At 37.5% G+C, this 27,316-nt stretch overlaps 2 protein-coding genes across 9 annotated transcripts in view; both read left to right on the forward strand.

Moving 5' to 3' along the window:
- The window catches only part of RIMKLB (ribosomal modification protein rimK like family member B), a 70,718-nt gene extending 63,102 nt beyond the window's left edge, over positions 1-7,616 (forward strand). For 6 of the 7 annotated variants that reach the window (XM_070270978.1, XM_023643102.2, XM_070270976.1 and 3 more), the window contains 4 exons: positions 236-447; positions 2,652-2,729; positions 3,194-3,354; positions 7,433-7,616. The gene's annotated coding sequence lies outside the window, so the exon portion shown is untranslated. The remainder of the gene's footprint in view (positions 1-235; positions 448-2,651; positions 2,730-3,193; positions 3,355-7,432) is intronic. The other variant, XM_023643100.2, reaches the window with a different exon arrangement.
- Positions 3,214-27,316, forward strand: part of A2ML1 (alpha-2-macroglobulin like 1) — a 74,278-nt gene continuing 50,175 nt past the window's right edge. For both annotated transcript variants that reach the window (XM_070270974.1, XM_070270973.1), the window contains exon 1: positions 3,214-3,354. The gene's annotated coding sequence lies outside the window, so the exon portion shown is untranslated. The remainder of the gene's footprint in view (positions 3,355-27,316) is intronic.

The raw sequence follows: 27,316 nt of genomic DNA on the forward strand, positions 1-27,316 counted from the left end.
TCCAGGTTTAATTTGAAATGTTTTTAGTTTTGTTTTGGATTTTTGTGTGGTATTTTATTTCCTTTATGCCAATGCCCTTTTGCCATGCTGTTTTGGGGTGGCTGCCTAACTCTAGTGAAAATTCTTTCTATATTAACGAAAGTTTGATGTTTTAAATTCCTTAATGTTTTTGCATTTTTAAAATTGTTTTTAAAGAAATATTCTAACTGCTTGCACTGTTACTGTTCTTTACCAGCCTTTTCAGGAGCCAAAAAAACAAAAACAAACAAACAAAAAAATACCCAGAGAAAAAACTTTCCTTCTCCCCCTTCCTGATGATGAGTGAGAAGTATTGAGAACTTTCGGGGTCAGTGCCCTTCTAAACTCCCCTTCCCCCAATAATGCAGCTGTATAATGAATGGTAAATGCAGCGGTTTGGATTCAGGCGCAGCCCCAGCCTGCTTGCAGGTAATTTGACTCTTCCTCCTTTCTTTCCATCCCAAGGCTAACTTTACTTTCTTTTTTTAAAATTTCTTTTCTTTATGTACTTTAAAGGCAACCATGGGTTTGTAATAACTCTCATTTTAAAAAATAATGCATAAATGTATCTAGCACATAATTTGATTGAAGAACTTTGGGGGTCAAGTTTTTATTGTTTGGGATGAACTCAGGACTTTCTTTGGGGATTTGCTTTAGCCATTTAGATAACTCCATTCCTTGCATATATGTCTATAATTAAGTATTCAGAGTGTGACTTTTTTGGCTTTGTTTTTGTTTTGGGTTTGTTTGTTTCTTCCATTGTGCTACTCTGGCTTAAGCTTTTTCAGGGGTTGGTGTTCCGAATACACAGCTCACAGTATAAAGACATCAATTAGGAGTTGACAGGTATGGAAAACTAGAGTTTTGAAAAGGTAAAATTAGGTTCTAGGTTATATGTTGTAAAAACTCACCATAGCATTCAGTTGATGTTAGTGCTTCTCTTTTTGTGACATCATTATGGAAGTGAAAGGGAATAATGAGACAAAGATAATAGAAACTATTCCAGTTATTTTAAGAGCAGTGTGATTTCAGAACTAATCATTTTAGCATTTTTGGGACACTAGTTCTAACAGAGATGTGAGCAGTTTGAGAGTATCATAAAATAATCGTGTAAACATTCAAAAATTACAGATTTGAACAGATTGGAGGGCATTTCTGAAGCACAAGATCATTAAGCAGATGAACTAAGGCCATAAAACAAAGTTAGTGGCAGGAATTGGAATATAAATTGTCTAGTTTAATGGCCTTTTTATTAGTTAATATGCTATCTACTCCTCTGTCTACCCAAGTCCACCTACCCTTTCCTCCTTTTCCTGTCCTTCCTAAAGTTTTAGCTCTAATATGAGTTACCATTTTGGGAGATAATCTTCTTTCTAATAGGTAGAATTGTAGTGACAGTAACCAGGACCTTTTCAAGATATAATTCTGCATAATTTTATCCTGTGGCTTTGGATGTCCTATCCAAAGAGGCTATAAGTCCAATAAACCACTAGTTAGTAAAGAGGAAATCCTGGCTTATAATGCTATTTCTACAGCTGAAGGCATAAAATAAATCATTAACCTATTTTGTGCTTCAGTTCACTCATGTAAAATAGCAACAGTCACTCCCCTAAGCATCTTAAGACAAAAATATTTATCTGTTGAACTGAAGTTTACTAACAAAGGAATCCCACCTGCACTCCTGCAGGAATTTATGATGTATACTAAAAAAGGCTTGTACAGCAGGACCTTGTTCTCTTGCTGCTTAGAATGGCTAGCATTAGGATGTGTGGACTGTGTGATTGCATGGGCCATGGAGAATTTAACAGTCTCCATTCTTCTGCTCCTATGAGGATCATTGACTTGTTAAGAATGATCTTGCTTTCAGATATCACCATATTCACTTATTAGATGAGCCTTATATAGCATATATACCTGGCTGCTATTGTGGGGTTTGGGAACATGAGGGGTGGGGTGAATTGTTGTTGTTTTAGGTTTCAGTCAGACAGACATCCCTGTGCCCCAGTTCCCAGAAGCACAGCAGGCCTCTAGGAGCATCCGTGGGAACGGCGCAGTCCTGACATCACCAACTCTTCTGCTCAGGCTCATCCCATATACAGAGGTCAAAGGGTGGGGTTTGAGATTGGGGGAAGGAATGAGAAAGTAGAAACAATGTCACTGCATTGCCACTGTTGACTAGCCTTTGGTGCTTATGTCAGTGTTTGTTTTGTTTTTAAGTTGGCAAAACTGTACCTATTTTTATTTTGGGGTAAAGGTAGTGGGAGGGTGGAACAAAAACAAGCCATTACTATTATTGCTAGTTCATTACTGGATACTGTTCTTTAGTAGCTAATACAGAATAAATTTGAAACGTAGACCCCAATGACAAAGAGAATGGGCATAGAAATGAGTCTCAGGATTTTAACAAACAGAAAACGTTTATGTGGTGTTAATTTCCAGTTCTGTAACTGCTACTACATTTGTCACTCTGTCTCCCTTTTTCACCCTAATTCTTCTATATATGTATACAATTTGAGGAAATGTGCATTTGTGGTCAGTCCTTTTTAAAGGACATAATAAACTTACTACTTTTTTGCAAAAAATATACCCAGTGCTTATATGGGCATACAAATGCTACCCTATTTTAAATGTAGGTGGCGTATGTGTTCGTGTTTTAATGTATTCAGAGCCATTGGGCAATAAGCAGTCCAGAACATTGAAAACTCAAGCAGGTAAAGCACCTAACACCCTTAGTTTCTAGAATTACTTTTAAAAACTCCTTTATTGCTGCATCCTTCACAATTCTTGTGGTAGTCTCTGCACTTAAAATTTGTAGGAGTTGTAGACTACCTGGTTAAAATTGTAAATTATGTATTTATTTGTAAGATTGTAGGGATAGGTGAAGAAGGAAAGTGTAACAGAAAAGAAATGGCTCCTTGAGATGGCAACTGCTGAGTGTCTAAATCTTTCCACTTTTTTTTTTTTTTTTTAATTTTCTCAGCTTAGCATGAACATTGATCATACATTGTTTGATTTCCTGTGATGGGGATTTTTGTTGTTTTGACTTCTGGCGGGGAGGTCTTGGGAAAACATGAGGAAGTTCATGCACAGGTGAAGATATGAAATGTTAAAGGAATTTTTCTGTTTAATCTGAAATAGTAAGCAAGAACTTTTTCTATATACCCTTCTGCTGCAGCAGAGAGATAAACTGGTAGGTGGCAGCAGAAGAAGGAGTTCTTCAGATTGATGGCTACCGACAGAATCTACATAGAAGAGAGAGAGCATGGCATACCAAGTGAAGCAAAGGGGGCACAAAATAGAAACAAGACTCAGATAGCTGGATTTTGGCTCTAAATGGTAAGTTACTTTCAACTAAGAATGTGTTTTCAGTCTGATACTGGTATTGTGTAAGTCACTGTAGTGTGTAATCATAAATAGGTCCTTGCCTTAGGATGAATTTGTCCTAACTAGGGTACTATCATTCTTTACTTAGAAAAAAAATTAGAACGTGCAAAATTAGGGATTTCTCCCTAGTATATTGATGTATGTGAACCTTTTTTCCCCTCTAGGTTTATTGAGGTATAATAAACAGATGAAATTGTAAGATATTTAAAATGTACAACATGATGATTTGATACACGCATACATTGTGAAAAAATTCCCCCCACTGAGTTACTAATACATCTGATATGTGAACCTTAATGATGGCAAAAATTATGATATCTTATAGTAAATCTGATTTTTAAAAAATCTGCAAGATAAATGACATATGCATTGTTAACCACTTTGTAAAAATAAAATCTATCCTCTTTTTAGTGGGAGTACTGGGAGGATAACAACAAAAATATGTAATTTGAAAAATCATGGGGTAAAAGATGATCTTTTCGGGGCTGGCCTGGTAGCGTAGCAGTTAAGTTTGCGTGCTCCACTTTGGCAGCCCAGGGTTCGCCGGTTCCAATCCCAGGCACTGACCTACACACTGCTTATCAAACCATGCTGTGGCAGTCGTCCCACATATAAAGCAGAGGAAGATGGGCACAGATGTTAGCTAAGGGCCAGTTTTCCTCAGCAAAAAGAAGATTGGTGGCAGATGTTAGCTTAGGGCTAATCTTCCTGTAAAAAAAAATCTTTTCTTCAGTTGGCTGTCTCTCTTTTGTCTAGTCCCATTTCCTTGTCACTGTGTCTGCTCGTCAGTTCCACTCTGTGATCACTTTTCTCTCTTGCTTATTGCCTCTGCTCTTCTGCTCTTCTTCTTTCTTTGCTTGTGCTTCTGCCTCCCCGTTTTTGTATCTCTGTTCCACCTCAGTCTCTGTATGCTTCCCTCTCTCATTCATTCCCTTTGAAGTTTACTTCTCCAGTGTTGCCATTTTCATCTCTGCCTGCCTCTTTTTCTTTGTGTGTGTGACTGTGTGTGTTTGTGTGTGTGTGTCTCCCCCTTTTCATTTGCATTCTCTATCTGCTCGGGTAAATAGCTTTATTTCCTTTGTGTATGAATCAGAGTGGTGATTCTCTACACTTTAGAATTTGATGAGGCTGAATTCTAAGAAATCAAATGATATTTTGAAGTCTCGAGAGTTAAAGAATGTAAGTTTCAACTCTTAAATTCATAATAAAATACAAACTTACTCACTCACTTGTTAATTTTAACTATAGTATACTTTATTGTTCCTGGCAACCAAGCTGTTTAAGATCGCTTAGAAAGAAAAGGCATATGGTTCTTTTTTTTCTTTTTTGCTTTTTCTCCCCAAATCCCCCCAGTACATAGTTGTATATTTGTTTTTTAGTTGTGGGTCCTTCTAGTTGTGGCATGTGGGATGCCGCCTCAGCATGGCTTGATGAGTGGTGCCATGTCCACGCCCAGGATCCAAACCAGTGAAACCCTAGGCCCCTGAAACGGAGCACGCGAACTTAACCACTCGGCCATGGGACCGGCCCGGCATATGGTTCTTAATCTTATCTAGACTTTTCAGTTCAAATTGTCTCTGATTTTTAAATTTTCTTATGAAACCAAAAAATGAGCAAAGCAGTCAGTATTTTATAGACATTTATGAAAGAAAATCAGTTTTTTTAATTGAGGTATAATTGACAGAACATTATACTAGTTTCAAGTGTACAACATAATGATTCAGTACTTGTATACATTGTGAAATGATCACCACAGTAAGTTAACATTTGTTACCATATATCATTATAAAATTTTTTTTGATGAGGACTTTTCTTTTTTTGAGGAAGATTAGCCCTGAGCTAACTACTGCCAATCCTCCTCTTTTTGTTGAGGAAGACTGGCCCTGAGATAATATCCACTCCCATCTTCCTCTACCTTATACATGGGACGTCTACCACAGCATGGCTTTTGCCAAGTGGTGCCATGTCTGCACCCGGGATCCAAACCAGTGAACCCTAGGCTGCCGAGAAGCAGATGTGCGAACTTAACCGCTGTGCCACTGGGCCGGCCCCTGATGAGGACTTTTAAGACCTACAGTCTTAGCAACTTTCAAATATGCAATACAGTATTATTAACTATAGTCACCATGCTATACATTACACCTCCATGACTTACTGATGTCATAACTGGAGAAAAAAATCAATTTTTAGTCTTTCAGGTGAAAGTTAAAAGTAACTGATCTAAATCTTTTTTCTAAAATACATATATTTATATTTTAGTAGTATTTGTATTAGCTTTCTTAAAGTAGCACGCACATAATTTTTTTCAAGTTTTATAAATGGTGAAAACAGGACATCCAGAGGAGAAATTATTATTTAAAGAAAAAGAGTCCTGACCACTATTAATATCTGCAGTAACAGATTGAGCTACTGCCCTGCAAAGGCCTCCCATAGAAATTTAGAATTTTTAAGCTGTAAGGTCATATAGTATAATCTTGAATGTGCTGGTAAGGAAACTGAAGTTCAGAAAAGTTAATACCTTGGCCAAGATTACAGAGCCAAGAGTAGGACCAAGTCTCCTAACTGCCAGTACAGTGCTCTTTGCGTTATATACCGTGCATCTTTCAAAATCTACTGTAGTCACTGAGCAAGTGAAGTGTGCTGCAGCGAGAGCTGTGATGTCACAGAGTTGTCACTTTTGTGCTTGTGGTTATCTAATATAGGATAGGGAGTCTATTCAAATAAAGGATATTAAGACAAGCTGTAGGTGGCCACTTTAGATGGTTTGTGTGTAGAATTAATGAGTATATCAAGGTTTACATGATTTGGTAATGAGAAGATGTCTGTTATTAAGACAAAATGCAAAGAGGCCTTCAGGTTCTTTGCAATTTCTGGTCAAGGGAGAAGAGTAATGGAATCCTTAGATCTAGTATATGATTCTTCTACCTCTCCTCTTGCTTACTGCTGTTCCTATTGTAGAAAACGAATCAATCTACAACAAAGATAAAACTTTATATTGTTCTTACATTCCTTTTTTTTCTTGCAGATTTTTAGGCTAGCAGTGGGGGAAGTGGGTAGTTAAATGGGATGATTGTGTAAACTTGGATAATAGGATAAATAGTAACATGAAACCAGAATAACTGATATCATTGTCTAGAATAACTGATATCATTGTCTAAATGTAATGAAAGCTGTATATTATTATGTTCCATACTAATATACAAAATGTATTTGGCATTAGGATAAACATTTTTAGTAGAAGGTGACTTCTTTTTACACGTTTTTTTAAAAAAAGAAGGAAATTTCACCATACATTCACAAACATCAGGACTAAAGAAAAAAAGTGTTGGCTGTAGTGTTGGCAACATCTTGATGCAGTAAACAATATGATGGACTTATAAATTGAACTATTGATTCTTCATTCACTAGAGAGAACAAATTCCAGGCAGTTAGAATAGTTTCTCCTGAAGAAGGATCGAGTATTTGGGAAATAAGATTGCTCCTATAAGCCAGTCATAGATTTAAACTTTTAATTTTTTTTTTTTTTGAGGAAGATTATCCGTGAGCTAACATCTGCTGCTAATCCTCCTCTTTTTGCTGAGGAAGAATGGCCCTGAGCTAACATCTGTGCTCATCTTCTTCTATTTTTTATATGTGGGACGCCTGCCACAGCATGGCTTGTAAGCATGCGTAGGTCCACACTCAGGATCTGAACCAACGAATCCCGGGCTGCTGAAGCAGAACGTGTGAATTTAACTGCCATGCCACCAGGCCTGCCCCTAAACTTTTTAAATTTTTAATGATAACATTAAATGTCTTCAAAGTCAGAATCAGATTATACCTTAATATACCTTTTTCAGCTGAGATTACCAAGATAAAGTCTAGTAATTACAGAAAAACTGGTTGTGGTCTTTTCTTTGGTAATCTAGACAATTTGTAATATTTCATTGTCACATTAGTTAATTTGTTATCTTTCTTTTTTTTCCTCCTCCTAATTATAAACACTGTTTCAATCTGTGATTTAAGTGAGCTGTATGTGTTTTCCCCCCAGGTTCTTTTGAAGTAACCAGTGATCCTTTTTGCTTATTACCTCATTCACAGACTGGATGAAGATAGATTTGACTGTATGCTTTTTCAAATGGAGCATAGAAATACACAGAACAAGGAAGCAGTAGCTGTGACCTGTTTGAGTCAACGTGTTTTCTAAAATAAAAACACCAGAATTGGAAATGAAATAGCATGGAGTGTGATTTGTTCTCTTGGCAGCTATTTCTACACACTCCATCATCTGTGAATTCCCTTCAGTCCACATATGTAGACTTGAAGTCCAGCTCCCTGTGTGTCGTTCTCTTCATTCTTTTCATTTCTTCACTTTTTGCAAGATGAAGTTCCTTTGGTTCTTGACAGACTGATCTCTCTATAATGTATTCTAACATGATTACTCTTTCTTTTGGCATATAGACAGGCACAGGCACTAAAATATGTATTACATGGATTTTCCTCTGCCCCTTTCATCATACTTTATCTGTCCATGCTAAATAATTGTTGCTGTTTTTGTTTTATCTCTGAAGAAACACAGCCTTTTTTCTGTTTCACTCTGACAAGGCTCTGGCACACACTCGTCACAGCATCGCTCCCTACATGTTAATGTTTTTGTGGCTAGAGACCATGTCTGATCTAGTGTATTTGAACTGTAGGGGGTCTGATACATACATGTGTATACAGAGGCAACCTTAGTACTTGTGACAAAGAATGGGCTTTGTAGTCAGATATTAATACAAATTCTAACTTCATTACTGGTTACATGACCTTTGGAAAAGTCACCTTCAAGCCATAGGGGGCTGTTTGTGAAAAATGGAAGTAATTGTACCTGTTTCACTAGGTTAATGTTTGAGGATTAGCTATGCTATAGTATATGTATACTGCTTAGCACATAGTTGAGTATTGAAGAAACACCAACTGTCCTTTAATTCTGTAAATTTTGGCTATTGATATTTTATTCAAGACTGCTGAATCTTTTCATCTCAGAATTGGAGTTTATAAGGTTTTCTTTCTTGATTTCCTTTCAGTTTTCCTATTTAAGCTGCTTTCGCAAGATCTTATGGTTGAAATGTTGTGTGTTTGTGGCATTTCTCCTAATCTAGATTGATTATTCCTTATGTCCACACTCCACTGGCTAACTGAGGAGTTTTGTATAAGAAAAAACCTTTTATCTCATGTTTTCTCTGGATTTTTTTCCTTGTCAGCTCATAACAAAAATATTTTTTCTTGTTCCTAAACCGGGAGAATTAAATCAGTAAGGAATATGCATGCCATGTACTATTAAGAATAATTTAGGATATTGTGACTTGTTTTCCCAAAAATAATTTGAGATGACTTAACAGAGATGTATTAAAACAAATGGAAAAGATTGGGATGAGGCCAAAATAGAGGGAAAAAAATAAGGTGAAACAAGCATTCTTTACATTTGCTTAGAGGTGGAACCAAATTGGCAAAGAGTGGAATAAGATCATTAGAAGATTCGTGCTTAAGATAGAATCAAATTTCTTGCACAGGAAAAGTAATATTTCCTGATCCTCAGATGTCCTACAATGCAGGTCAATATCCTGACACTAAAATACAGTCCAATAAAAGCAGTCCAGTAAGAAGTCCTCTTGATGGTCTGAGCTGATCCAATGATAACATTTACAGTTTTCTCAAAGTATCCTAGAACCACCCACATCATAATCACTTGAATTATTTGTCTAGAATATAGATTCTAGGGCCCTAGACATGAATTTTTGGATTGCCAAAAATATATGTTTTGACAAACTCTTCAAGTGACTTATTCATACTAACGTTTGAGAACCACTACCCTAAATCTGGTCAGCACTAGTGTCTTTAAGAAATACTGCTCCAGGGGCCGGCCCTGTGGCCGAGTGGTTAAGTTTGCGTGGTCTGCTTCGGCAGCCCAGGGTTTCTCCTGTTTGGATTCTGAGCATGGACATGGCACCACTCGTCAGGCCATGCTGAGGTGGAGTCCCACATGCCACAACTAGAAGGACCCACAACTAAAACTCTACAACAATGTACTGGGAGCTTTGGGGAGAAGAAGGAAAAATTTTTAAAAATCTTAAAAAAAAAGTACTGCTCTGGAACTTGTCAAACTTACTCTGTGAAAGGACAAATAGTAAATATTTTAGTCTTTGACACATACATATAGTCTGTTTTGTCTTTTTTTAATGTATTTTTAAAATAACCCTTTAAGGACAAAATTGTCCCATTCGCATCAACATGGATGGACCTTGAGGGTATTATGTTAAGCGAAATAAGCTAGACAGAGAAAGACGAACTCTGTATGACTCCGCTCATAGGTGGAAGTTAACATATAGACAAGGAGAACTGATCGGTGGTTACCAGGGAAAGGGGGGGGGGGTTGGTGGGAGGGCACAAAGGGTGAAGTGGTGTACCCACAACATGACTAACAATAATGTACAACTGAAATCTCACAAGGTTGTAATCTATCATAATCTTAATTAAAAAAAAAAACAACAGAATTTCACAAATAAAAGAGTGAAGATAACTAGAAATTGTAAATAAAGTTAACATAACAAACATCATAAAAAAAAATAACCCTTTAAAAATGTGAGAACCGTTCTTAGCTCATAAGTTGTATGGAGCAGGCTGACCCCTCTGCTAGAGGAATGGGTGGATTGAATGTACCTTAGGCAATGATCCCTGAATTTCAGTTCTCTAAATTGAGACTTTGGTAATAGTGGAGTTTGAGGATATTTGCTGTGGTAGGAAAACGGATGTGTTGAAATGCTATGTAGTGAACTAAGAATGATGCTTTAGTAGTCAAGGAAGGTGGAAGAGTTGATATTCTCATGAAAGCCTAACTAGAAATATCTGAACAGAAAGGTAGAACTTGTATGACCAGAAAGTGCTAAGGCACTGAGTCCTTCAAAGTTCTTAGGACTTTAAAGCTCAGTAAACAATGACTTTAGTACTACAAACAGATGGCCTTGGTGGGTTGTTTAATTTTTTAAGTTCCTGTGTCCTCAGCTACTAATTACCCAGGAAGAATCCTTTAAAGTTCAGGGCTCCATGAAGTAAGCCCTTATAGGGCCATGACAGTACTCAGCTATTGATATTTCATGACATCTAAAACATCTAACGTGGTATAGGGCTGGCCCCATGGCTGAGTGGTTAAGTTCACACTCTGCATCGGCAGCCCTGGTTTCGCCAGTTCAGGTCCTGGGTGTGGACATGGCAATGCTCATCAGGCCATGCTGAGGCGGCGTCCCACATGGCAAAACCAGAAGGACCTACAACTAGAGTATACAACTATGTACTGGGGGGCTTTGGGGAGGAGAAGAAGAATGAAAAAGAAAGATTGGCAACAGATGGTAGCTCAGGTGCCAATCTTTAAAAAGAGAGAGTGTGGTATAAATTTGAGAGACAGCATGGATTAGGCCATTGAAATCTGTTCCTGAAAGTTGTGTAGAGTCAAGAGACGTGGATGGTTTTGGATACTCTTCCCCACTTGCTTATTGATTATTGTCATTTTAAAAGTTAATTGTTAGAGCATCCATGCGAGTATCACTTTGGATACTTCAACAGGCAGACACCAAGATGGAGTCAGAGGTACTAGAGGTGTATTGAAGAAGGTGCCTGTGAAGGATACAAGGGAGGAAGAGCAGCAGCCAGGGAAAGCCATCAAACCGCAACGTGGGTCTGACACCTGTGAAAGAAGAGAAGAAAGTTGAGTAGAAAGAGCATCAGACCTGAGCTGCTCTCAGAAAGTCTCTGCCAGTCTGTTGAGGAATCTTAGAGTGGATTACCCATTATAGTAGGCCTGCATTGGAGAGAAACTGTGTGACTCATCTGCAGGTAGCAGGCTGGGGAGAAAGCAGGACCTCCATGTGAGTGCCACAGCAGATCAGAAAGAATGGTAGCTAGCAGCTGCTTGCATCAGGTTTCCTTTTTTCTTTTTTCCTAGCTTTATTGAGATACAGTTGAAATATAACATTATATTAGTTTAAGGTATATAACAATGATTTGGTACATATATTGTGAAATTGTTACCACAGTAAGTTTAGCTAACATCTATCACCTCACACAGTTATAAATTTTTTTCTTGTGATGAGAACTTTTAAGATCTCTCTCGGCAACTTGCAAATATACAATACAGTATTGTTAATTGTAGTCACCATGCTGTACATTACATCCCCAGCACTTATTCACCTTATAACTGGAGGTTTATACTTTTCGACCACCTTCACCCATTCCCCCTCGCCCTTTTGCCCCCAACTCCCAGCCCTGGCAACCACAAATCTGATCTGTTTCTATGAGTTTGGTTTGTTTTTAGATTCCACGTATAAGTGAAATCATGCACTATTTGTCTTTCTCTGTCTGACTTATTTCACTTAGCATAATGCCCTCAAGATCCATGATGTTGCAAATGGCACGATTTCCTCCTTTTTTGTGGCTGGATAATCCATTATGTGTATATACCACGTTTTCTTTATCCATTCATCCGTCAGTAGGCACTCAGGTTGTTTCTATATCTTGGCTATTGTAAAAATAGTGCAGTGAGCCTCAAACATAAACATAAACATTGCGTCTTTTCTTCCCAATGACACCTACGATACCGTAAGATCTGCCAGATTATATAGCCAAGTTGCAGGGCTATCTGCATTGCAGCCCAAATCTTCTACAGCGCCCTTTCTTGCTCTAGGCCTTCCTCGAACCAAGTAGCCTTTCATATCATCCAGTATATGAGCTGTAATAGTGTTTCTAGATGGAATGTATTGCTTCTAGAATCTAGAGAGATCCATCAGGTATTGTGCTTGTTTCCTTGTAGCAGGTGATGCAAATGTAGCAAGCTGTCTTATACTTTGACAGGATATTCCAGCATGCCCCTTACACTGGTCTCCTAAAAACTTGATAAGAATGGCAGATCCCCAAATCCTTGTAAAGTTTGTCTCCTACCCTTTGAAACACATATCTCAGAAAGGCCTCTGGTGTGCTAAGCTACCTTATGCTCATTTTGTCCAATCAGCATGATGTCATTGATGTAATGCATTTATGTAATATTCTGTGGAATGTCCAGATGGCCTATAATTTACATTATATCATCAAAGGTGCAAGGGTTAACATATCCTTGGAGTAAAACTAATTGAATGTTGTCCATTCTGTGTGGATGCAAACTATTTTTGGTCTTCCTTCCTGATCAAGATAAAAAAAATGCATTTACCAAATCAATGGCTGTATATGATGTACCTAAGACCTAGTATGCCTGCCATGTGCAGGCATTGGCTAAGAGTAAACCAGGAAGAGACTGGCCTTAGTGTGAATCCTGAGGTAGAGCCAAAGAGAGGCAGCTGGAGGCTGGCCAGCCAACTACATTTTTCACAGCACATTTTAGGAGAGGTCTGATTGACAATCATCTGTGGCTGCCACAGTCCTCGTGGTAAACAAGTAGTTCTCAAAAAGAGAATAAACTGGAAAGTAAAGTCCACCGATACCCCTCCCTCTCCTCCTCACCCTACTCCCTGGATGGGATCATTGTTAACATTTTCTTGCACATCATCCCAGTATTTCTAAATTCATCTATAAGCATGTCTTTTTTTCCTTAACCCAGTGGAATCATGATAGAAACAGTGTTCCGTAACTTCACAATATATGTTGAACATCTTACCTTACCAGTAGGTACACTGCTACCTCAATTTTTTACACAGCTACATAAAATTCTACCATTTGCTTCTGTCATAATTTATTTCCTTGGCTTTTGTTAGATGAAATATTCCACTATTTTTCCAATAAATTTCCCCTCTTTCTTTCTGTTACATGCAACAAAAGAATTTTAATATAAGTAAAAGGACTGTTGGGTCCGGCCCAGTGGCATAGTGGTTAAGTTTGGCATGCTCCACTTCAGCAGTCTGGGTTCATGGGTTCAGATCCCAGGCACAGACCTACACCTCTCGTCAAGCCATACTGTGGCAGCAATCCACATACAAAATGGAGGAAGATTGGCGCAGATGTTGGCTCAGGGCCAGTCTTCCTCAAACAGAAAGAGGAGAATTGGCAATAGATGTTTGCTCAGGGCCAATCTTCCTCACAAAATAAAAAAAGACTGAGAACAAGAAAATAAACTTTGTCAATTTTCTTAGAATAACCAATTGAAAATTATTTGAACACAAATTGAGCATTGCTAGAGAGGTAACCCTTTGGGGGAAAAGTCTGTATACTAATGGTAAAAAATAAATAGTACCTTGGAAAACTATGGAGAAGCTTTCCATGGTTATTTCCAAAATGAATCCCAAAATTTGGTCATGTGATTAATTATCACAGGATGAGGAAAAAAGGACATAGGTTGATAAAAAAAAAAATAATGTCTTGCTTCTGCAAACCAGGAGAAGTCTTGGACTGACCTGAGTGGCAGTAGATCTAGTGGAGGGTAGCTGAACCATAACAGGGATGGGGGGTTAAAGAGTTACCAAGTTTAATTAACATCTAGGGACCATAAAATACCAACAAGAATAGTAAAGTCATTCGTACCAGTTCAATAAAATCACTTATTTAAACAGACATTCAGGGAATATATTCAAAATCCCTATTTGGCATAATTAGGGTATGGGATTATAATGAAAGCAGAAAGAAAAGAAAGACTTCCAACCAATTCAATATTTCCAAAACAATTTTATGGTCTTCAATTTCATTTCAGTTTATACTCCACTCTGTCTCTAAATCTATAGGAAATCCACTTGAGTGAAAACACATGCCAACCTTAGCCAGCCAGAAACATTTACTATATGTTTGTTGGCACAGGTAATAAACATTTTATAAATTAGGTTGATCTGTAAGCAGATGAATTAGCATAATTCTAGTCCACTTTATGTGAGGCATCTCTGCCAAAGAGCCTAAAGTTTTATATACTGGGCCTAGTCTGGGTTGAACAGACCTAGTTTTTGATAACATAAATACGCTATCCCCAGAACAGACCTATACACGTTTCCCAGTTCAGGGAGTTTGCAGTGAAGTCAACTAATAAATAAGATCAATCAAGTCTATCATTTGCCCAATAGTCTAATAACCCTAGCCTAACCATTTGACAGATACCGTCATGTGTAGTGAGCAAAGTCAGGTTAGAACTGAGTCTGAATTTCAGCTTTGCCACATACTAGTTCTACAATTGTGGATAAGTTAACCTCTCTATGCGCCAATTTTTTTATCTGCAAAAATGATCAATGATAGGTTTTTCTTTCATTTAAGGATAATCCTAGTAGCATTTGGAACATAATTGATATTAAAGAAATGCCTCTCCTAGATTTTCTCCCCTTTGCACTGAAGGATCATAAAAGAACTGTAAGTGATAATGTCTATTTTCCACTAGCCTATAATTCTACTGAGATATGGAAAAAAAAATACTTACAAACAATTAAAACAAAAATAAATTTGTATACTGTCAACAGTAAAAAGGCAACCCACAGAATGGGAGAAAATATTTGTAAATCATATATCTGATAAGGGATTAATATCCAGAATACATAGTGAACTCCTAAAACTTAACAACAGAGAAACAACTCGATTCAAAAATGGGCAAAAGACTTGAAGAGACATTTCTCTGAAGAAGATGTACAAATGGCCAACAAGCACATGGAAAGATGCTCCACATCACTAATCATTAGGGAATTGCAAATAAAAACTGCAATGAGATATCACCTCACGCCCCTTAGGATGGCTAATAACAAGTGTTGACAAGATAGACCAGATAAACATAGAATTAGTTTCCCATAAAAAAGGGGAGCCGTTTTCTTCCCTAAAAAGATACAGAAGCGATAATGAATGGAATGAAAATGATTAGAGAATGTTAATCTAGAGAGAGTATTATCTAAGTTTAGTGGAGACAATATTTAAAAGATTAAGACATAGGTTTAGAGAAATTGTCACCTTCCCATGGTCACATAGTAGCAAAGGCAAAATAAAAAAAAACACCAGCCTTTTGTTAACTCTTAGTCATTGCTCTCAAAGTGAGGATTTCAAGCATTTTGATCTGTTTTATGATGATCTAGTAAAGGGAAATCAATTGGAATAGATCTGGATACTCAGGAAGTGAGAATGAAATATCTTCCATTACATATCGTAGTAGGCAGAATTCTAAAACAGCCCCAGGATTCCCCTCCCCCGATGTACATGCCCTGTATAGTTTTCTTCAGTGAACGGGACCTTTGAATATGATGCGATGATATTCCCATGATTAGGTTATGTTATATGACAAAGGGACTTTGCAGTTACAATTAAGGACTCTAATCAGTTTATTTTAAGTTAATCTAAAGAAGATTATTCTTGGTGAGCCCTACCTAATCAGGTGAGCTGGTTAAGAGAAGATCTAGAGGACAGAGACAGGAGAAATCAGGTTTGAAGCAGCAGAGACACTCTTGTTGGACTTGAAGAAACAAACTGACATGGAGAGGAGAGGGCCATATGGCAAGGGACAGTAAGTAACCTCTAAGAGTCTAAGCCTTCGGTCCTAACAATCACAAGGAACTGAATTCTGCCAACAGCCTGTGGACTTGGAAGAGGAACCTGATGCTCAGATGAGATTGCAGCCTGGTAAGACCCCAAGCAGTCCTGTGCCCAGACTCCCAAACCATGAAAACTATGAGATAATAAATGTATAGTGTTTCAAACCACTAAACTGATGGTTCATTATATAGCAATAGAAACTTAATAAAAGTATCTTTATAGTAAAAATATTTGTATAAAATAAATATATATTATTAAATACATTTATATAAATCTATATTGTATTTAATATTTTTATGTTTGTATTTATATATTTACATATATCCTATTAGGTGTTTTTATATAAATATATTTTATACTATAAAGATATTCATAGTATGTAGACTCTGGCAGAATTGTGCTGCCTTGTCTGATGGTGGGATAACATGTGCTGGACATAGCTTATAGGTTCACAGGCATAGGGGTCTAGTATATTGAATCATTTAGGGTAGTTGCATTGTGTAATGGAAAGAGCACTGGATTGAGAGAGAGGAAATATTATTCTGGGCTGGCTCAGCCACTAACTGAGAAACTAAATCACTTAATTTGGGGAGGTTCAGTTCCCTCATCTGGAAAAGGAAAGAATTAGACTGGGTTAATTCTGATGTCCTTTCTAGCTCTAACCTATATTGTTTCAGTTATATGTAGGATGTAGTTAAACCTGGAAGGGAGGATAAATTTTCCAAGGTGGTGACATGCACCTCTTGACAAACTGATTTTAAAAAAAGCTTGATGGTGTTATACAGCAAGTCTTCAGTGAATTCTAGTAGGAATAATGTTTTCCAAGTACACATCCAAGCTCCTCCCGAAGTTCTAGCACTAGACGTTTTTGCCCTTTGAAATCATTCAGAGACTAAAATGTATTGTGTGCTCACAGTTAAAGACCAGGTCAGATAAGAGAAGCAGCAGAGACAAATTTATGAGAAAGATGAGGGGGCAGAGAGAGACAGGGAGGGAGGGGGAATGAGAGAGACAATCTAAGGGAGCAGAGTCTGAAAAGCAAGGGAGCAGAGTTTCTAAATGCAACTGGGATGTGAATTGTAAGAAAGTGACCTTGCCAATTTATGGCCAAAGGATCACAGACAATAAATATCTTGTACTTTTTATAATTCTCTGGCCTAAATGAGAACACCAAGATAACTACTACCCTGAAAGCAAGAACATATTTTAGAGCTTCTATGGGTACTACATGCTGCCCTATCTTCTGCAGACAGAGACCTCAGCCCACAAACAGCTGCCGGGTTCAAAATGAGATGGCCCGATGCATAAACTCCACCCACTGTCAGTGCCAGGAGAATTGGTACTGGCAGCTATCACAGAGGAAGAGGATGGAGAAACTGCCAAGTAGTCTTCCTGGTAAGACATATATTTGAAAGGGAGATGAGATCTGACGTGAAAGAAGGTTGAGTCAAGGGACATATGTTTTTCTTCTTAAAGAGCTGTAAACCTTTTCTGTCTTAAAGATAGAACACAATAGGTGGTCAAATGTACATACAGGGAATTAGGCCTCTGGGATTCATTTGTGCTTTCTCCTGTTTTTACTTATACTATATAACTAATCTCTTTAGGATATTGAAGGAAGAAATTTCTTTTTAGTTCACCAATTATGTAGGTGGGTAGATACAAATACTTTTAGAAAAAAATTGCTGCATCTTTTTTTTTTATTTTAAAATGGTGATATTGAACCAGTCCTGGGAGATGATTGGGCTGCACAGCAATGTGAATGTACTTAATGCCACTGAACTGTGCACTTAAAAATGGTTAAAAGAGTAAATTTTTTTACCATAATTTTTTGAAATTAAAGTTTGCAGCACAGTTCTACCATTAGTTTATAAAGTGCCCATTTCACCACATCTTCATCAGTATTAAAAATCTTGATAAACGAATTTTTTAAAAAAGATTATGGTGTTATATAGCAAGTCTTCGGTGAATTCTAGTAGGAATTATGTTTTCCAAGTACACATCCAAGCTCCTGAAGTTCTAGTACTAGATATTTTTGCCCTTTGAAATCATGTTTTTGAGGCATTTCAGGCTGAGCTTAATTATCAGGTCCTGCTTCCCACAGTTTGAGTCACTTTATCCCAATTTCTAGGTTAAATTCTGGTCTTTGGTAAAACATATTAAGTATCGCCTGTCCAACAATAACTCTTGGCATCAAATGACCGTTGTTACTGGCAAGACTCTGATAGACTCCATTTTTGGTAATTGGATTTTTGTTTTGTCTCTTATGGCTGAGTGCCTGTTTTTGTAACCTTGGTAATAATCCTAAATGCTCTATGATTGGGCTCAGACTTTCATTCAACAATATTTAAAGGATCTACTATGTGCCACACACTATTTTAGGTGCTTGGGTTAAATCAGCAAAACAAAATCCTTGCCATCACTTACTTTGTAGTACAGTAGGGAAAAGAGATAGTAAATAATAAGTTATTAAGCTGGAAGTATGCCTGGAATGTTTGAGGAACAATAATAAGGCTAGTATGGATAGAGCAGAGAGATCAACAGTAACACAGAGGTAATGAAGGGCCAGGTTAAATAGGGCCTTAAGATAACCATCGAGACATTGTTTTATTTGGAGAGAAATTGAGAGGCATTGGACGGTTTTGAACAGAGAAGTAATATGATCTAACTTACATCTTCAAGGGATCATTTAGGCTACAGTGTTGGCAATAGATTCGCAGCAATCATAGGTAGAAACAGGGAGACTACTGCAATAACACTGGCAAGAAGGTTTCTGCTTCTGGCCAAGGTGGAGTAACAATGACTGAGTTTACCCTGCCATCTGAAACAACTGAAGAACAGGACATAAAATATAAAACAATGGTTTTCAAATATTGGACATCAGTTAGCACGTGGTAATGATCCCTTAGAGATGGAAAACAGCTAAGCTGAGCCTGTGATTCCTCCAGCTTACTACCTGGAGAATTTCCAGGTCACAGTGCAGGGGAAGACAATCTAACAGGAGCCTATTGGTCTTACTGAGTTGAAGAAATGGAGTTGAGAGTTAGAGGGCCAGCACAGCTGAATTCTCAGAGCAGAGTACCAGGGAGGAAAGAGCTGCACAGAGAGAAAATACAGAGATCTGCTGAGGGTCTCCCTGAGTTTTTGGATGAGTACTGACCAGCACATGCATGTGAAGACACTACCCAAGAGCAAGGAAAGAGCCACCTGAAATTATCGGGAGCAATCCCTGGAGCTCACGAAAGGATCAGGATAGTTTGTATTCCCACCAGCCAGAGTGGAAAAACCAAGTATGTCATGGGACAGAAAGTAGAGAACTCAAAAGGGTATTGCCTCAGGAGGGGAAAAAAGATTGCTCTAGACTAAAGGCTGCTGGGTCACCCCTAACAAAGCTTAAAAGCAAGCCCTGATCACAGTTGGGGCAAACAATAGATTAACCAAAAAGCTTAAAAGAGAAAAACTAGAGAATGAGGTGACCACAGGGGCTTTGAAAGCTCCAATATATTCCTGGGACCTAGGAGGCCATGTGCATGAGTAGGGCTGTGCACATGCTCAGGAATGACCTGAAAGGGCCCTGAGCTCTCACCTCTGACTGACCTTGAGACTACACAAGCAGGAAGTGAAGGCTAAGATAAAGTTGTGAAGTGCCTGGCTAAATGTCGAAGATGTGCCCCAACATGCATGCAGAATCCTTCCATAAAGACCGAGAGATTTATTGCTTATAGGCATATAGGGAAATCTCCCTCTAGTTATTAGCCAACCAGTAAGCTAACTGAGTAGGAATTTCAGTGGCTACACACACACAAAAATACAGACTTTACAGAATCAGTAAACAACTTGGCAGAAGATGAACAAGGAAATAGAAGACTTGAACAACACTATAAACCAACTACACCTAACAGACATCTATGGAATACTTCAATAGCCAACAACAGCAAAATACATATTCTTCTCTAGTGCATACAAAACATTTTCCAGGATAGAACATATGCTAAGCCATAAGACAAGCTTCAATAAATTTAAAAAGATTGAAATCATATAATTTATATTCTCTAACCAAATGGAAAAATTAGAAACCAATAGCAGAAAGAATTTAGGGAAATTCACAGCTATGTGGAAGTTAAACAACATACTCCTAAGTAACCAGCGTGTCAAAGAAGAAGTCACAAAGAAATTGGAAAATAATTTAAGATAAAGGAAAATGAAGAGACAGTATACCAAACTTACAGGATGCAGTGAAAGCAATGGTCAGAAGAAAATTTATACTGTAAACACCTACATTAAAAAAGAAGAAAGTGGGGCTGGCCTGGTGGTGCAGCAGTTAAGTGCGCACGTTCCACTTCAGCAGCCTGGGGTTCACAGGTTCGGATCCCGGGTGCGGACATGGCACCGCTTGGCAAGCCATGCTGTGGTAGGCGTCCCACATATAAAGTAGAGGAGGATGGGCATGGATGTTAGCTCAGGACCAGTCTTCCTCAGCAAAAAGAGGACGATTGGCAGTGGATGTTAGCTCAGGGCTAATCTTCCTCAAAAAAAAAAAAAAAGGAACTCATATCAATAAGCTAAACTTCCATCTTAAGAACTAAAAAGAGAAGAGCAAACTAAACCCAAAGCAAGCAGACAGAAGGAAATAATAGAAATATTAGAGTGAAAATTAATGAAATAGAGACTAGAAAAACAAGTGAGAATATCAGTGAAATCATAGTTGTTTCTTTAAAATGATCAGCAAAATTAACAGACTACTAGCTAGACTAACCAAGAAAAAAAAGAGAAGACTCAAATGACTAAAATCAGGAGATTAAAATAGATTATAAGGGAATACTATGAAAAATTGTACATCAACGAATTAGATAACCCAGAAGAAATAGGTTCCTAAAAAGACACAAACTACCAAAACTGACTCAAGATAATAGAGAAAAGCTGAATAGACAGAAAGTAAAGTTAGTAATCAAAAAATTTCTCGCAAAGAAAGCCAGCCCAGGTGGCTTCACTGATGCATCCTATCAAATGTTTAAAGAAGAATTAACACCAATTCTTCACAAACTGTTCCAAAAAACAGAACAGTAGAGAACACTACTCAACTCATCTATGAGGCCAGTATTACCCTGATATGAAAACCTGACTAAGACATCACACAAAAAACTAGAGACCAATATCCCTAATGAATATAGATGCAAAACTCCTCAACAAATAGCTAGCAAACTGAATGCAGCATTATGTAAGAAAGATTATACACTATGATCAAGTGAAATTTATCTCAGGAAAGCAAAGTTGGTTTACCATCCAGAAATTAATTAATGTAATATACCGTATCAAAAAAATAAAGGACAAAACCACATGAATATCTCATTAGGCTCAGAAAAAGCATTTGGGCAATTGATAAAAACACTTGATAAATTAGGAATAGAAGGAAACTCCTTTGACTGGACAAAGGACATCTAGCAAGGCTGGTTCAACATTCAAAAATTCATATAATCCATCACATCAACAGATTAAAGAAAAAAGTGATCATATTGATAGATGCAGAAAAAGCATTTGACAAAATGCAACACCCATTCTTGATTAAAACGAAACAAAACAAAACAAAATTCACAGCAAACTAGGAATAGAGGGGAACTTCCTCAACTTGACAAAGAACATCTACAAAAAAACCTACTGCCAACATCATACTTAATAGCGAGAAACTGTATACTTTCCTCCTAAGACCAGGAACAGGACAAGGATGTTTGCTCTCACCTTGCAAATAACAATCGTTTGTTTCTTTTGATTGCTAAGTACTACTTCGTGTATACTATCAAGTATTCCCTCTTCCATTTTCTTCTTTTTCAGGGACTATTTCTATTGATTTTTTTTTTTTCCTGCATAAGGGTCATACTTTCTCATTTCTCATAATTTTTTTTGTTGAAAACTGAACATCTCAAATAATATAATGTGACATCTCTGGAAATCAGATTCTCCTTCTTCCTTATTGCTATCACTGCTTTTTGTAGTTGTTATTTGTTGTTCAGTGACTTTTGAACTAATTCCACAGAATTTTTCAGTGTTAGAGTTTTTCAGTGTCCCTATGAATATCGCACTCCTCAGCTTTTTCCTTTTAAGCTTTTTGGTTAGTTATTGTTTGTGCCATCATCTGAGGCAGCTGTGATGTTAAAGCATTCAACAGAATCTCCCCCCACCCCAAGGTGTTTAGCACAGTACAAGTTTGTGTGAAGTTGAATAAAGAAAAACCTGTCCAGGTCTTTCCAAGAACCACTGGCAGACACGTCAAATAGTGATATTTCTTTGGGAATGAGAGCCTTTCTGCTCCTCCCGGTGTTAGGAATGTAGGCTATTGTTTTTCACACCTGTCACGGAACTGGGGTGGGGGAGATGGGACTAAGGTAAATTAAAATGTCACAAAACTCACTGCTCTTACCATGATTCAGCTGTTTTTCTTAACTAAATGTTCCCTGGATTGCTGCAAGCCTTTGGTTGATTTCCAGAGTTCCAAAGTTGATTCTGACCATTTTTGCCAGGCTTTTCTGCTGCTTTTGTGAAGAGACAAACTTTTGGAGATCCTTACTACATAATTTTTGCTGAAATCATCTCAATTAGGCTTTTTTGCTCTCATTTTTTTTTCATTTATTCATTCATTCATGTTTATTGAGTGTCTATCACAGTTAGACACTATCCAAGCAGGCTGAGGATATATGTTCTTCCCTGGGGCTCACATGTTATATAACTACAGTAATAAAATACTGGTTGGTGGTATTCAATTTTATCTAGATATCTTGCTGTAAAGAATTTATGTCCTACTTGTTCTCTTAAGCAGTCAACAAAAATGTACTGAATGCTTACTACATGCCCTGCATTGCTGAGTTTCTAGAAAACCTTTTGCTCTTCTCTCCCATCAATCCTGTAAAGTCTTCTTTTCCAGAAGACGTCACAGCGGCACTTCCATCTCTTCCATTACCTTCCCCCTCCTTCCTCCAAAAATAGTACCTTCAAATTCAGAGGGGGTTGTTTAATATCGATAAGCCAGTCCCTTATAGAGGAAGTAATATGGTTAGGACTGGGGAGGATGGTCTTGTCTTTCAAAAAGGAAGACTTTTTTTTTATTTGAAAGAGCTTAAAGTTAAAAAGTAAGAAGGGTAAAAGCATAAGGAAAACCTGGATGAGAGGTTCCCTGAAACTTCTCAGTTACTGTACTCCATTAAATTTTTCCTTACAACTCTGATCCAGGCCACAGATCTGTCTTCTATTTGTCATCAGTAGCACGTTCTAGGTACTAAAGCAAATGCTGTTCAGTGGCATTTCTTTAATATTTTTCTTGTTATTGAACTTTTCATTTGTGAATATTTTATGTTATGAAATATTTCCCTTGAAGTCCAAAAAACGATCTTAAAATATATTTCCTATTGTGTCTAACATGCTCAAGATATATATATATATATAGAAAGAGAGAGAAAAGAGATTGATTGATAATTGGCTCACGTGGTTGTGGAGGCTGGCAAGTCCAAAATCTGCAGGGTAGGCTGGCCGACTCAACCCTATCTCCAAATACAGTCACGTCCTGAGGTACTGGGCGTCAGGACTTCAACATATGAATTTTGAGGGGACACAACTCATTCCATAACAGTGATCAATAAGTATTTGTTTAAAAAAAGTCCTTCTCCCTGAGTAATTTGAGCGTGTGATCTCTGTTTTTCCTTTGCCTCTTTTAATATGAACTTTCAGTTTCCTTTCATTTCTTACTTTAGGAAACTAAATGTTGGTTCAGGTCCTGTTGAGCTTGGGTGGGGCTGGGTGGCAACCTCCTTTGCCCTGATGTGTTCATATTTGAACTTTGAAACACTGCCTACTTCACTTGAATGGATTTGAAAAGGAAAGAGTGAAGCCTATAATTAATAGAGAAGGGTGGAGACACAGAGGCAAGCAAGGAGTGGCCCTTGCTTCAGGTGCTTTCTCCCTTCCTTTTCCCCAGTATTATAACTTGATTGGATTGGCTATGCTCTCCAGAGGTAGAGCCTCCGATCAGCAGTCCTGACGTGGGGCAGAGACAGGCCTCTCTCTTCTAGCCTCCTCAGGAATGAGGAGAGCAGAAGGCTTGCTGAAGTTGCCCTCCCCTAGGGGATAGTACCAAGGAATAACCTAGGAGATTACCAAGTAAAGCGAGCAAGTGACTTTTTGGACAGCAGAGTATTCAAAGAAAATGTTAGCAGATGGAAAACCAAAGGCTATAAGTGAAAAAGTGTAAATAATCTGGAAATAAGGAAATAACATCCTTGAGAAGAATGGTGTGGGACAAAATTATTAGAAAATGATCAAGAAAGCTAGGATAATATAAAGAAAGAAGAATTCCAAATACGCTAGAATAAAATTCTTTCCTTAGCTGTACTGAGTGCTTATTACCACTAATGTTTGGTGAGGATGAATTGAAAATTTATGAGTCCCCTTGAATGACAAATTACATATATGTAGTAATGCCTAAGATAATATGTAGCATAAGATAATAAGCTATTAGGATAAGATAATATATAATTAACGTAATTCTTACTCCAGAAATACTTTTATTGTTTACAATAAAGGTCTATGTACAATCACAATAAGATTAGTTACCACATCCATCACCTCACATAATTATCTTTTTTGTATGTGTGTGGTGAGAACATTTAAGATCTATTGTCTTAGCAAATTTCGAGCATACAGTACAGTATTGTTAACTGTAATCACCATGCTGTACATTAGATTCCCCAGAACTTATTTTTACCCTTTGATCAACATCTCCCCATTTCCTCCACCCCCCAGCCCCTGGCAACTCCCATTCACTCTCTGAGTTTGAGTTTCTTAAATTCCACGCTTAAGTCAGATCATACAGTATTTGTCCTTCTCTGGCTGGCTTATTTCACTTAGCATAATGCCCTCAAGGTTCATCTATGATGTTGCAAGTGGCAGGATTTCCTTCTTTTTTTATGGCTGAACAGTATTCCATTGTATATATACACCATATTTTTTTTATCCATTCATTCAGTGACAAACACTTAGGTTGTTTCCACGCCTTGGTTATGAATAATGCTGCAATGCACATAGAGGTGCAGATAAGTCTTCGAGATAGTGATTTCATTTCCTTCAAATATATACCTAGAAGTAAAATTGCTGGATCATATAGCAGTTCTATTTTTAATTTTTGAGGGATCTCCATACTGTTTTCCATAGTTGCTGTACCAATTTAAATCCCCACCAATAGTGCAAAAGGGTTTCCTTTTCTCCACATCCTCATCAACAATTGCTATTCCTTGTCTTTTTGATAATAGCCATCTAACAGAGGTGAGGTGATATCTGATTGTGGTTTTGATTTGCATTTCCCTGATGATTAGTGATGTGGAGCACCTTTTCGTGTAACTGTTGACCATTTGTATGTCCTCTTTGGAAAAATGGCTATTTAGTTCCTCTGCCCATTTTTTAATTAGATTATTTGGTGTTTTGCTATTGAGTTGCATAAGTTCTTGATATATTTTGAATGTTAACTCCTTATCGGATAGATGGTTTGCAAATATTTTCTCCCATTCCATAGGTTGCCTTTTTATTTTGTTGATTATTTCTTTGGCTGTGCAGAAACTTTTTAGTTTGATATACTTATTCATTTTTGCTTTTGTTGCTTGTCCTTTGGGTGTCATATCCATAAAATGATTGCCAAGACCAATGTCAAGAAGGTTTTTCCCTATGTTTTCTTCTAGTAATGTTATCGTTTCAGATTTTACATTTAAGTCTTTAATACATTTTGAGATAATTTTTGTAAGTGGCGTAAGATAGGGGTCCAATTTCATTCTTTTTCATATGGATATCTAGTTTTCCCAAAACTAGTTGAAGAGACTGTCTTTTCCCCATTGAGTATTCTTGGCTCCCTTGTCAAATATTAATTGATCATATATTCATTGATTTATTTCTGGGCTCTCAATTCTGTTCTGTTGGTCTCTGTGTCTGTTTTTATGTCAGTACCATACCGTTTTGATTACAATAGCTTTGTAATATACTTTGAAATCAGCAAGTGTGATGCCTCCAACTTTGTTCTTCTTTCTCAAGATTGCTTTGGCTATTTGGGGTCTTTTGTGTTTCCATATGGATTTTAGGATTTTTTTTTTTTCTATTTATGTAAACATCCCATTGGATTTAGTAGGAATTGCATTGAGTCTATAGATTGCTTTGGATAGTATGGGCATTTTGACAATTTTAAATCTTTTGATCCATGAAATGATATATCTTTACATTTATTTGTCTTCTTCAATGTCTTTCATTAATGTCTTATGTTTTCAGTGTACAAATCTTTCACCTCCTTGGTTAAATTTATTCCTAAATATTTCATTGTTTTTGATGCTATTGTAAATGAGATGGTTTCTTTATTTCTTTTTCAGATAGTTCATTGTTTAAAGTTTCCAAAAGGCAAGACTGGCCCCATCAGCAGTTAAAAGCTACCTGACACTTACCCTTCATGGACATCTCAAGGGGGGTAGATAAAAGGGAAAGATTGGTATCGAATAGAACCATGTATTTAGAGACAAGTAGTTATTAGCAATAGAAAATGGAATATAGTTCAGGATATCTCAAAATTCTGGGTTTCATGTTTCTCTAAATTGGTGTTAATTTTCATATAAACTTTCTGTAGCCTATGAATGTATTTGTAATAAAATTGATTATTAAGAATTTATTAGATGGGGCCGGCCCGGTGGCACAGCAGTTAAGTTCATATGTTCCGCTTCTTGTTGGCCCAGGGTTCGCTGGTTAGGATCCCGGGTGTGAACATGGCACCGCTTGGCATGCCATGCTGGGTAGGCATCCCACATATAAAGTAGAGGAAGATGGGCATGGATGTTAGCTCAGGGCCAGGCTTCCTCAGCAAAAAAGAGGAGGACTGGCAGTAGTTAGCTTGGGGCTAATCTTCCTGAAAAAAAAAAAAAAGAATTTATTAGATGTAGACTAAAACCTAGATTTGAAGTACTAGTTTTCCCTGTGTGCATATCAATCAGAGCCTCCAGAGGCAACGCAAAGTGTTCCAAAGAGTTCTGGTGTGTGTATGTATGTGTGTGCCTGTTGTGTGTCTGTCCTGGGAATGAGGGAAACATGGAGGGATTATTTTAAACTGTAGAAACGAGTTCCCTAGGACATTCCTAACAAAGCTCTGAAGAAATATTTATGGAAAATTCAGTCATGATCTCACCAGTACTCTCCAGTATTGACTGATTAGCTGAAAGCATATGTAGTCTGACTGTGCACCCTGGAGAGGTTTCCAAATGAACGTATATATGAATCTTTTAATTTTATTTATTTATTTATTTATTTTTAGGAAGATCAGCCCTGAGCTAACTGCTGCCAGTCCTCCTGTTTTTGCTAAGGAAGACTGGCCCTAAGCTAACTTCTGTGCCCATCTTCCTCTACTTTATATGTGGGA

The sequence above is a fragment of the Equus caballus genome, chromosome 6 (genome assembly GCF_041296265.1).
Source record: "Equus caballus isolate H_3958 breed thoroughbred chromosome 6, TB-T2T, whole genome shotgun sequence".
Classification (NCBI taxonomy): Eukaryota; Metazoa; Chordata; class Mammalia; order Perissodactyla; family Equidae; genus Equus; species Equus caballus.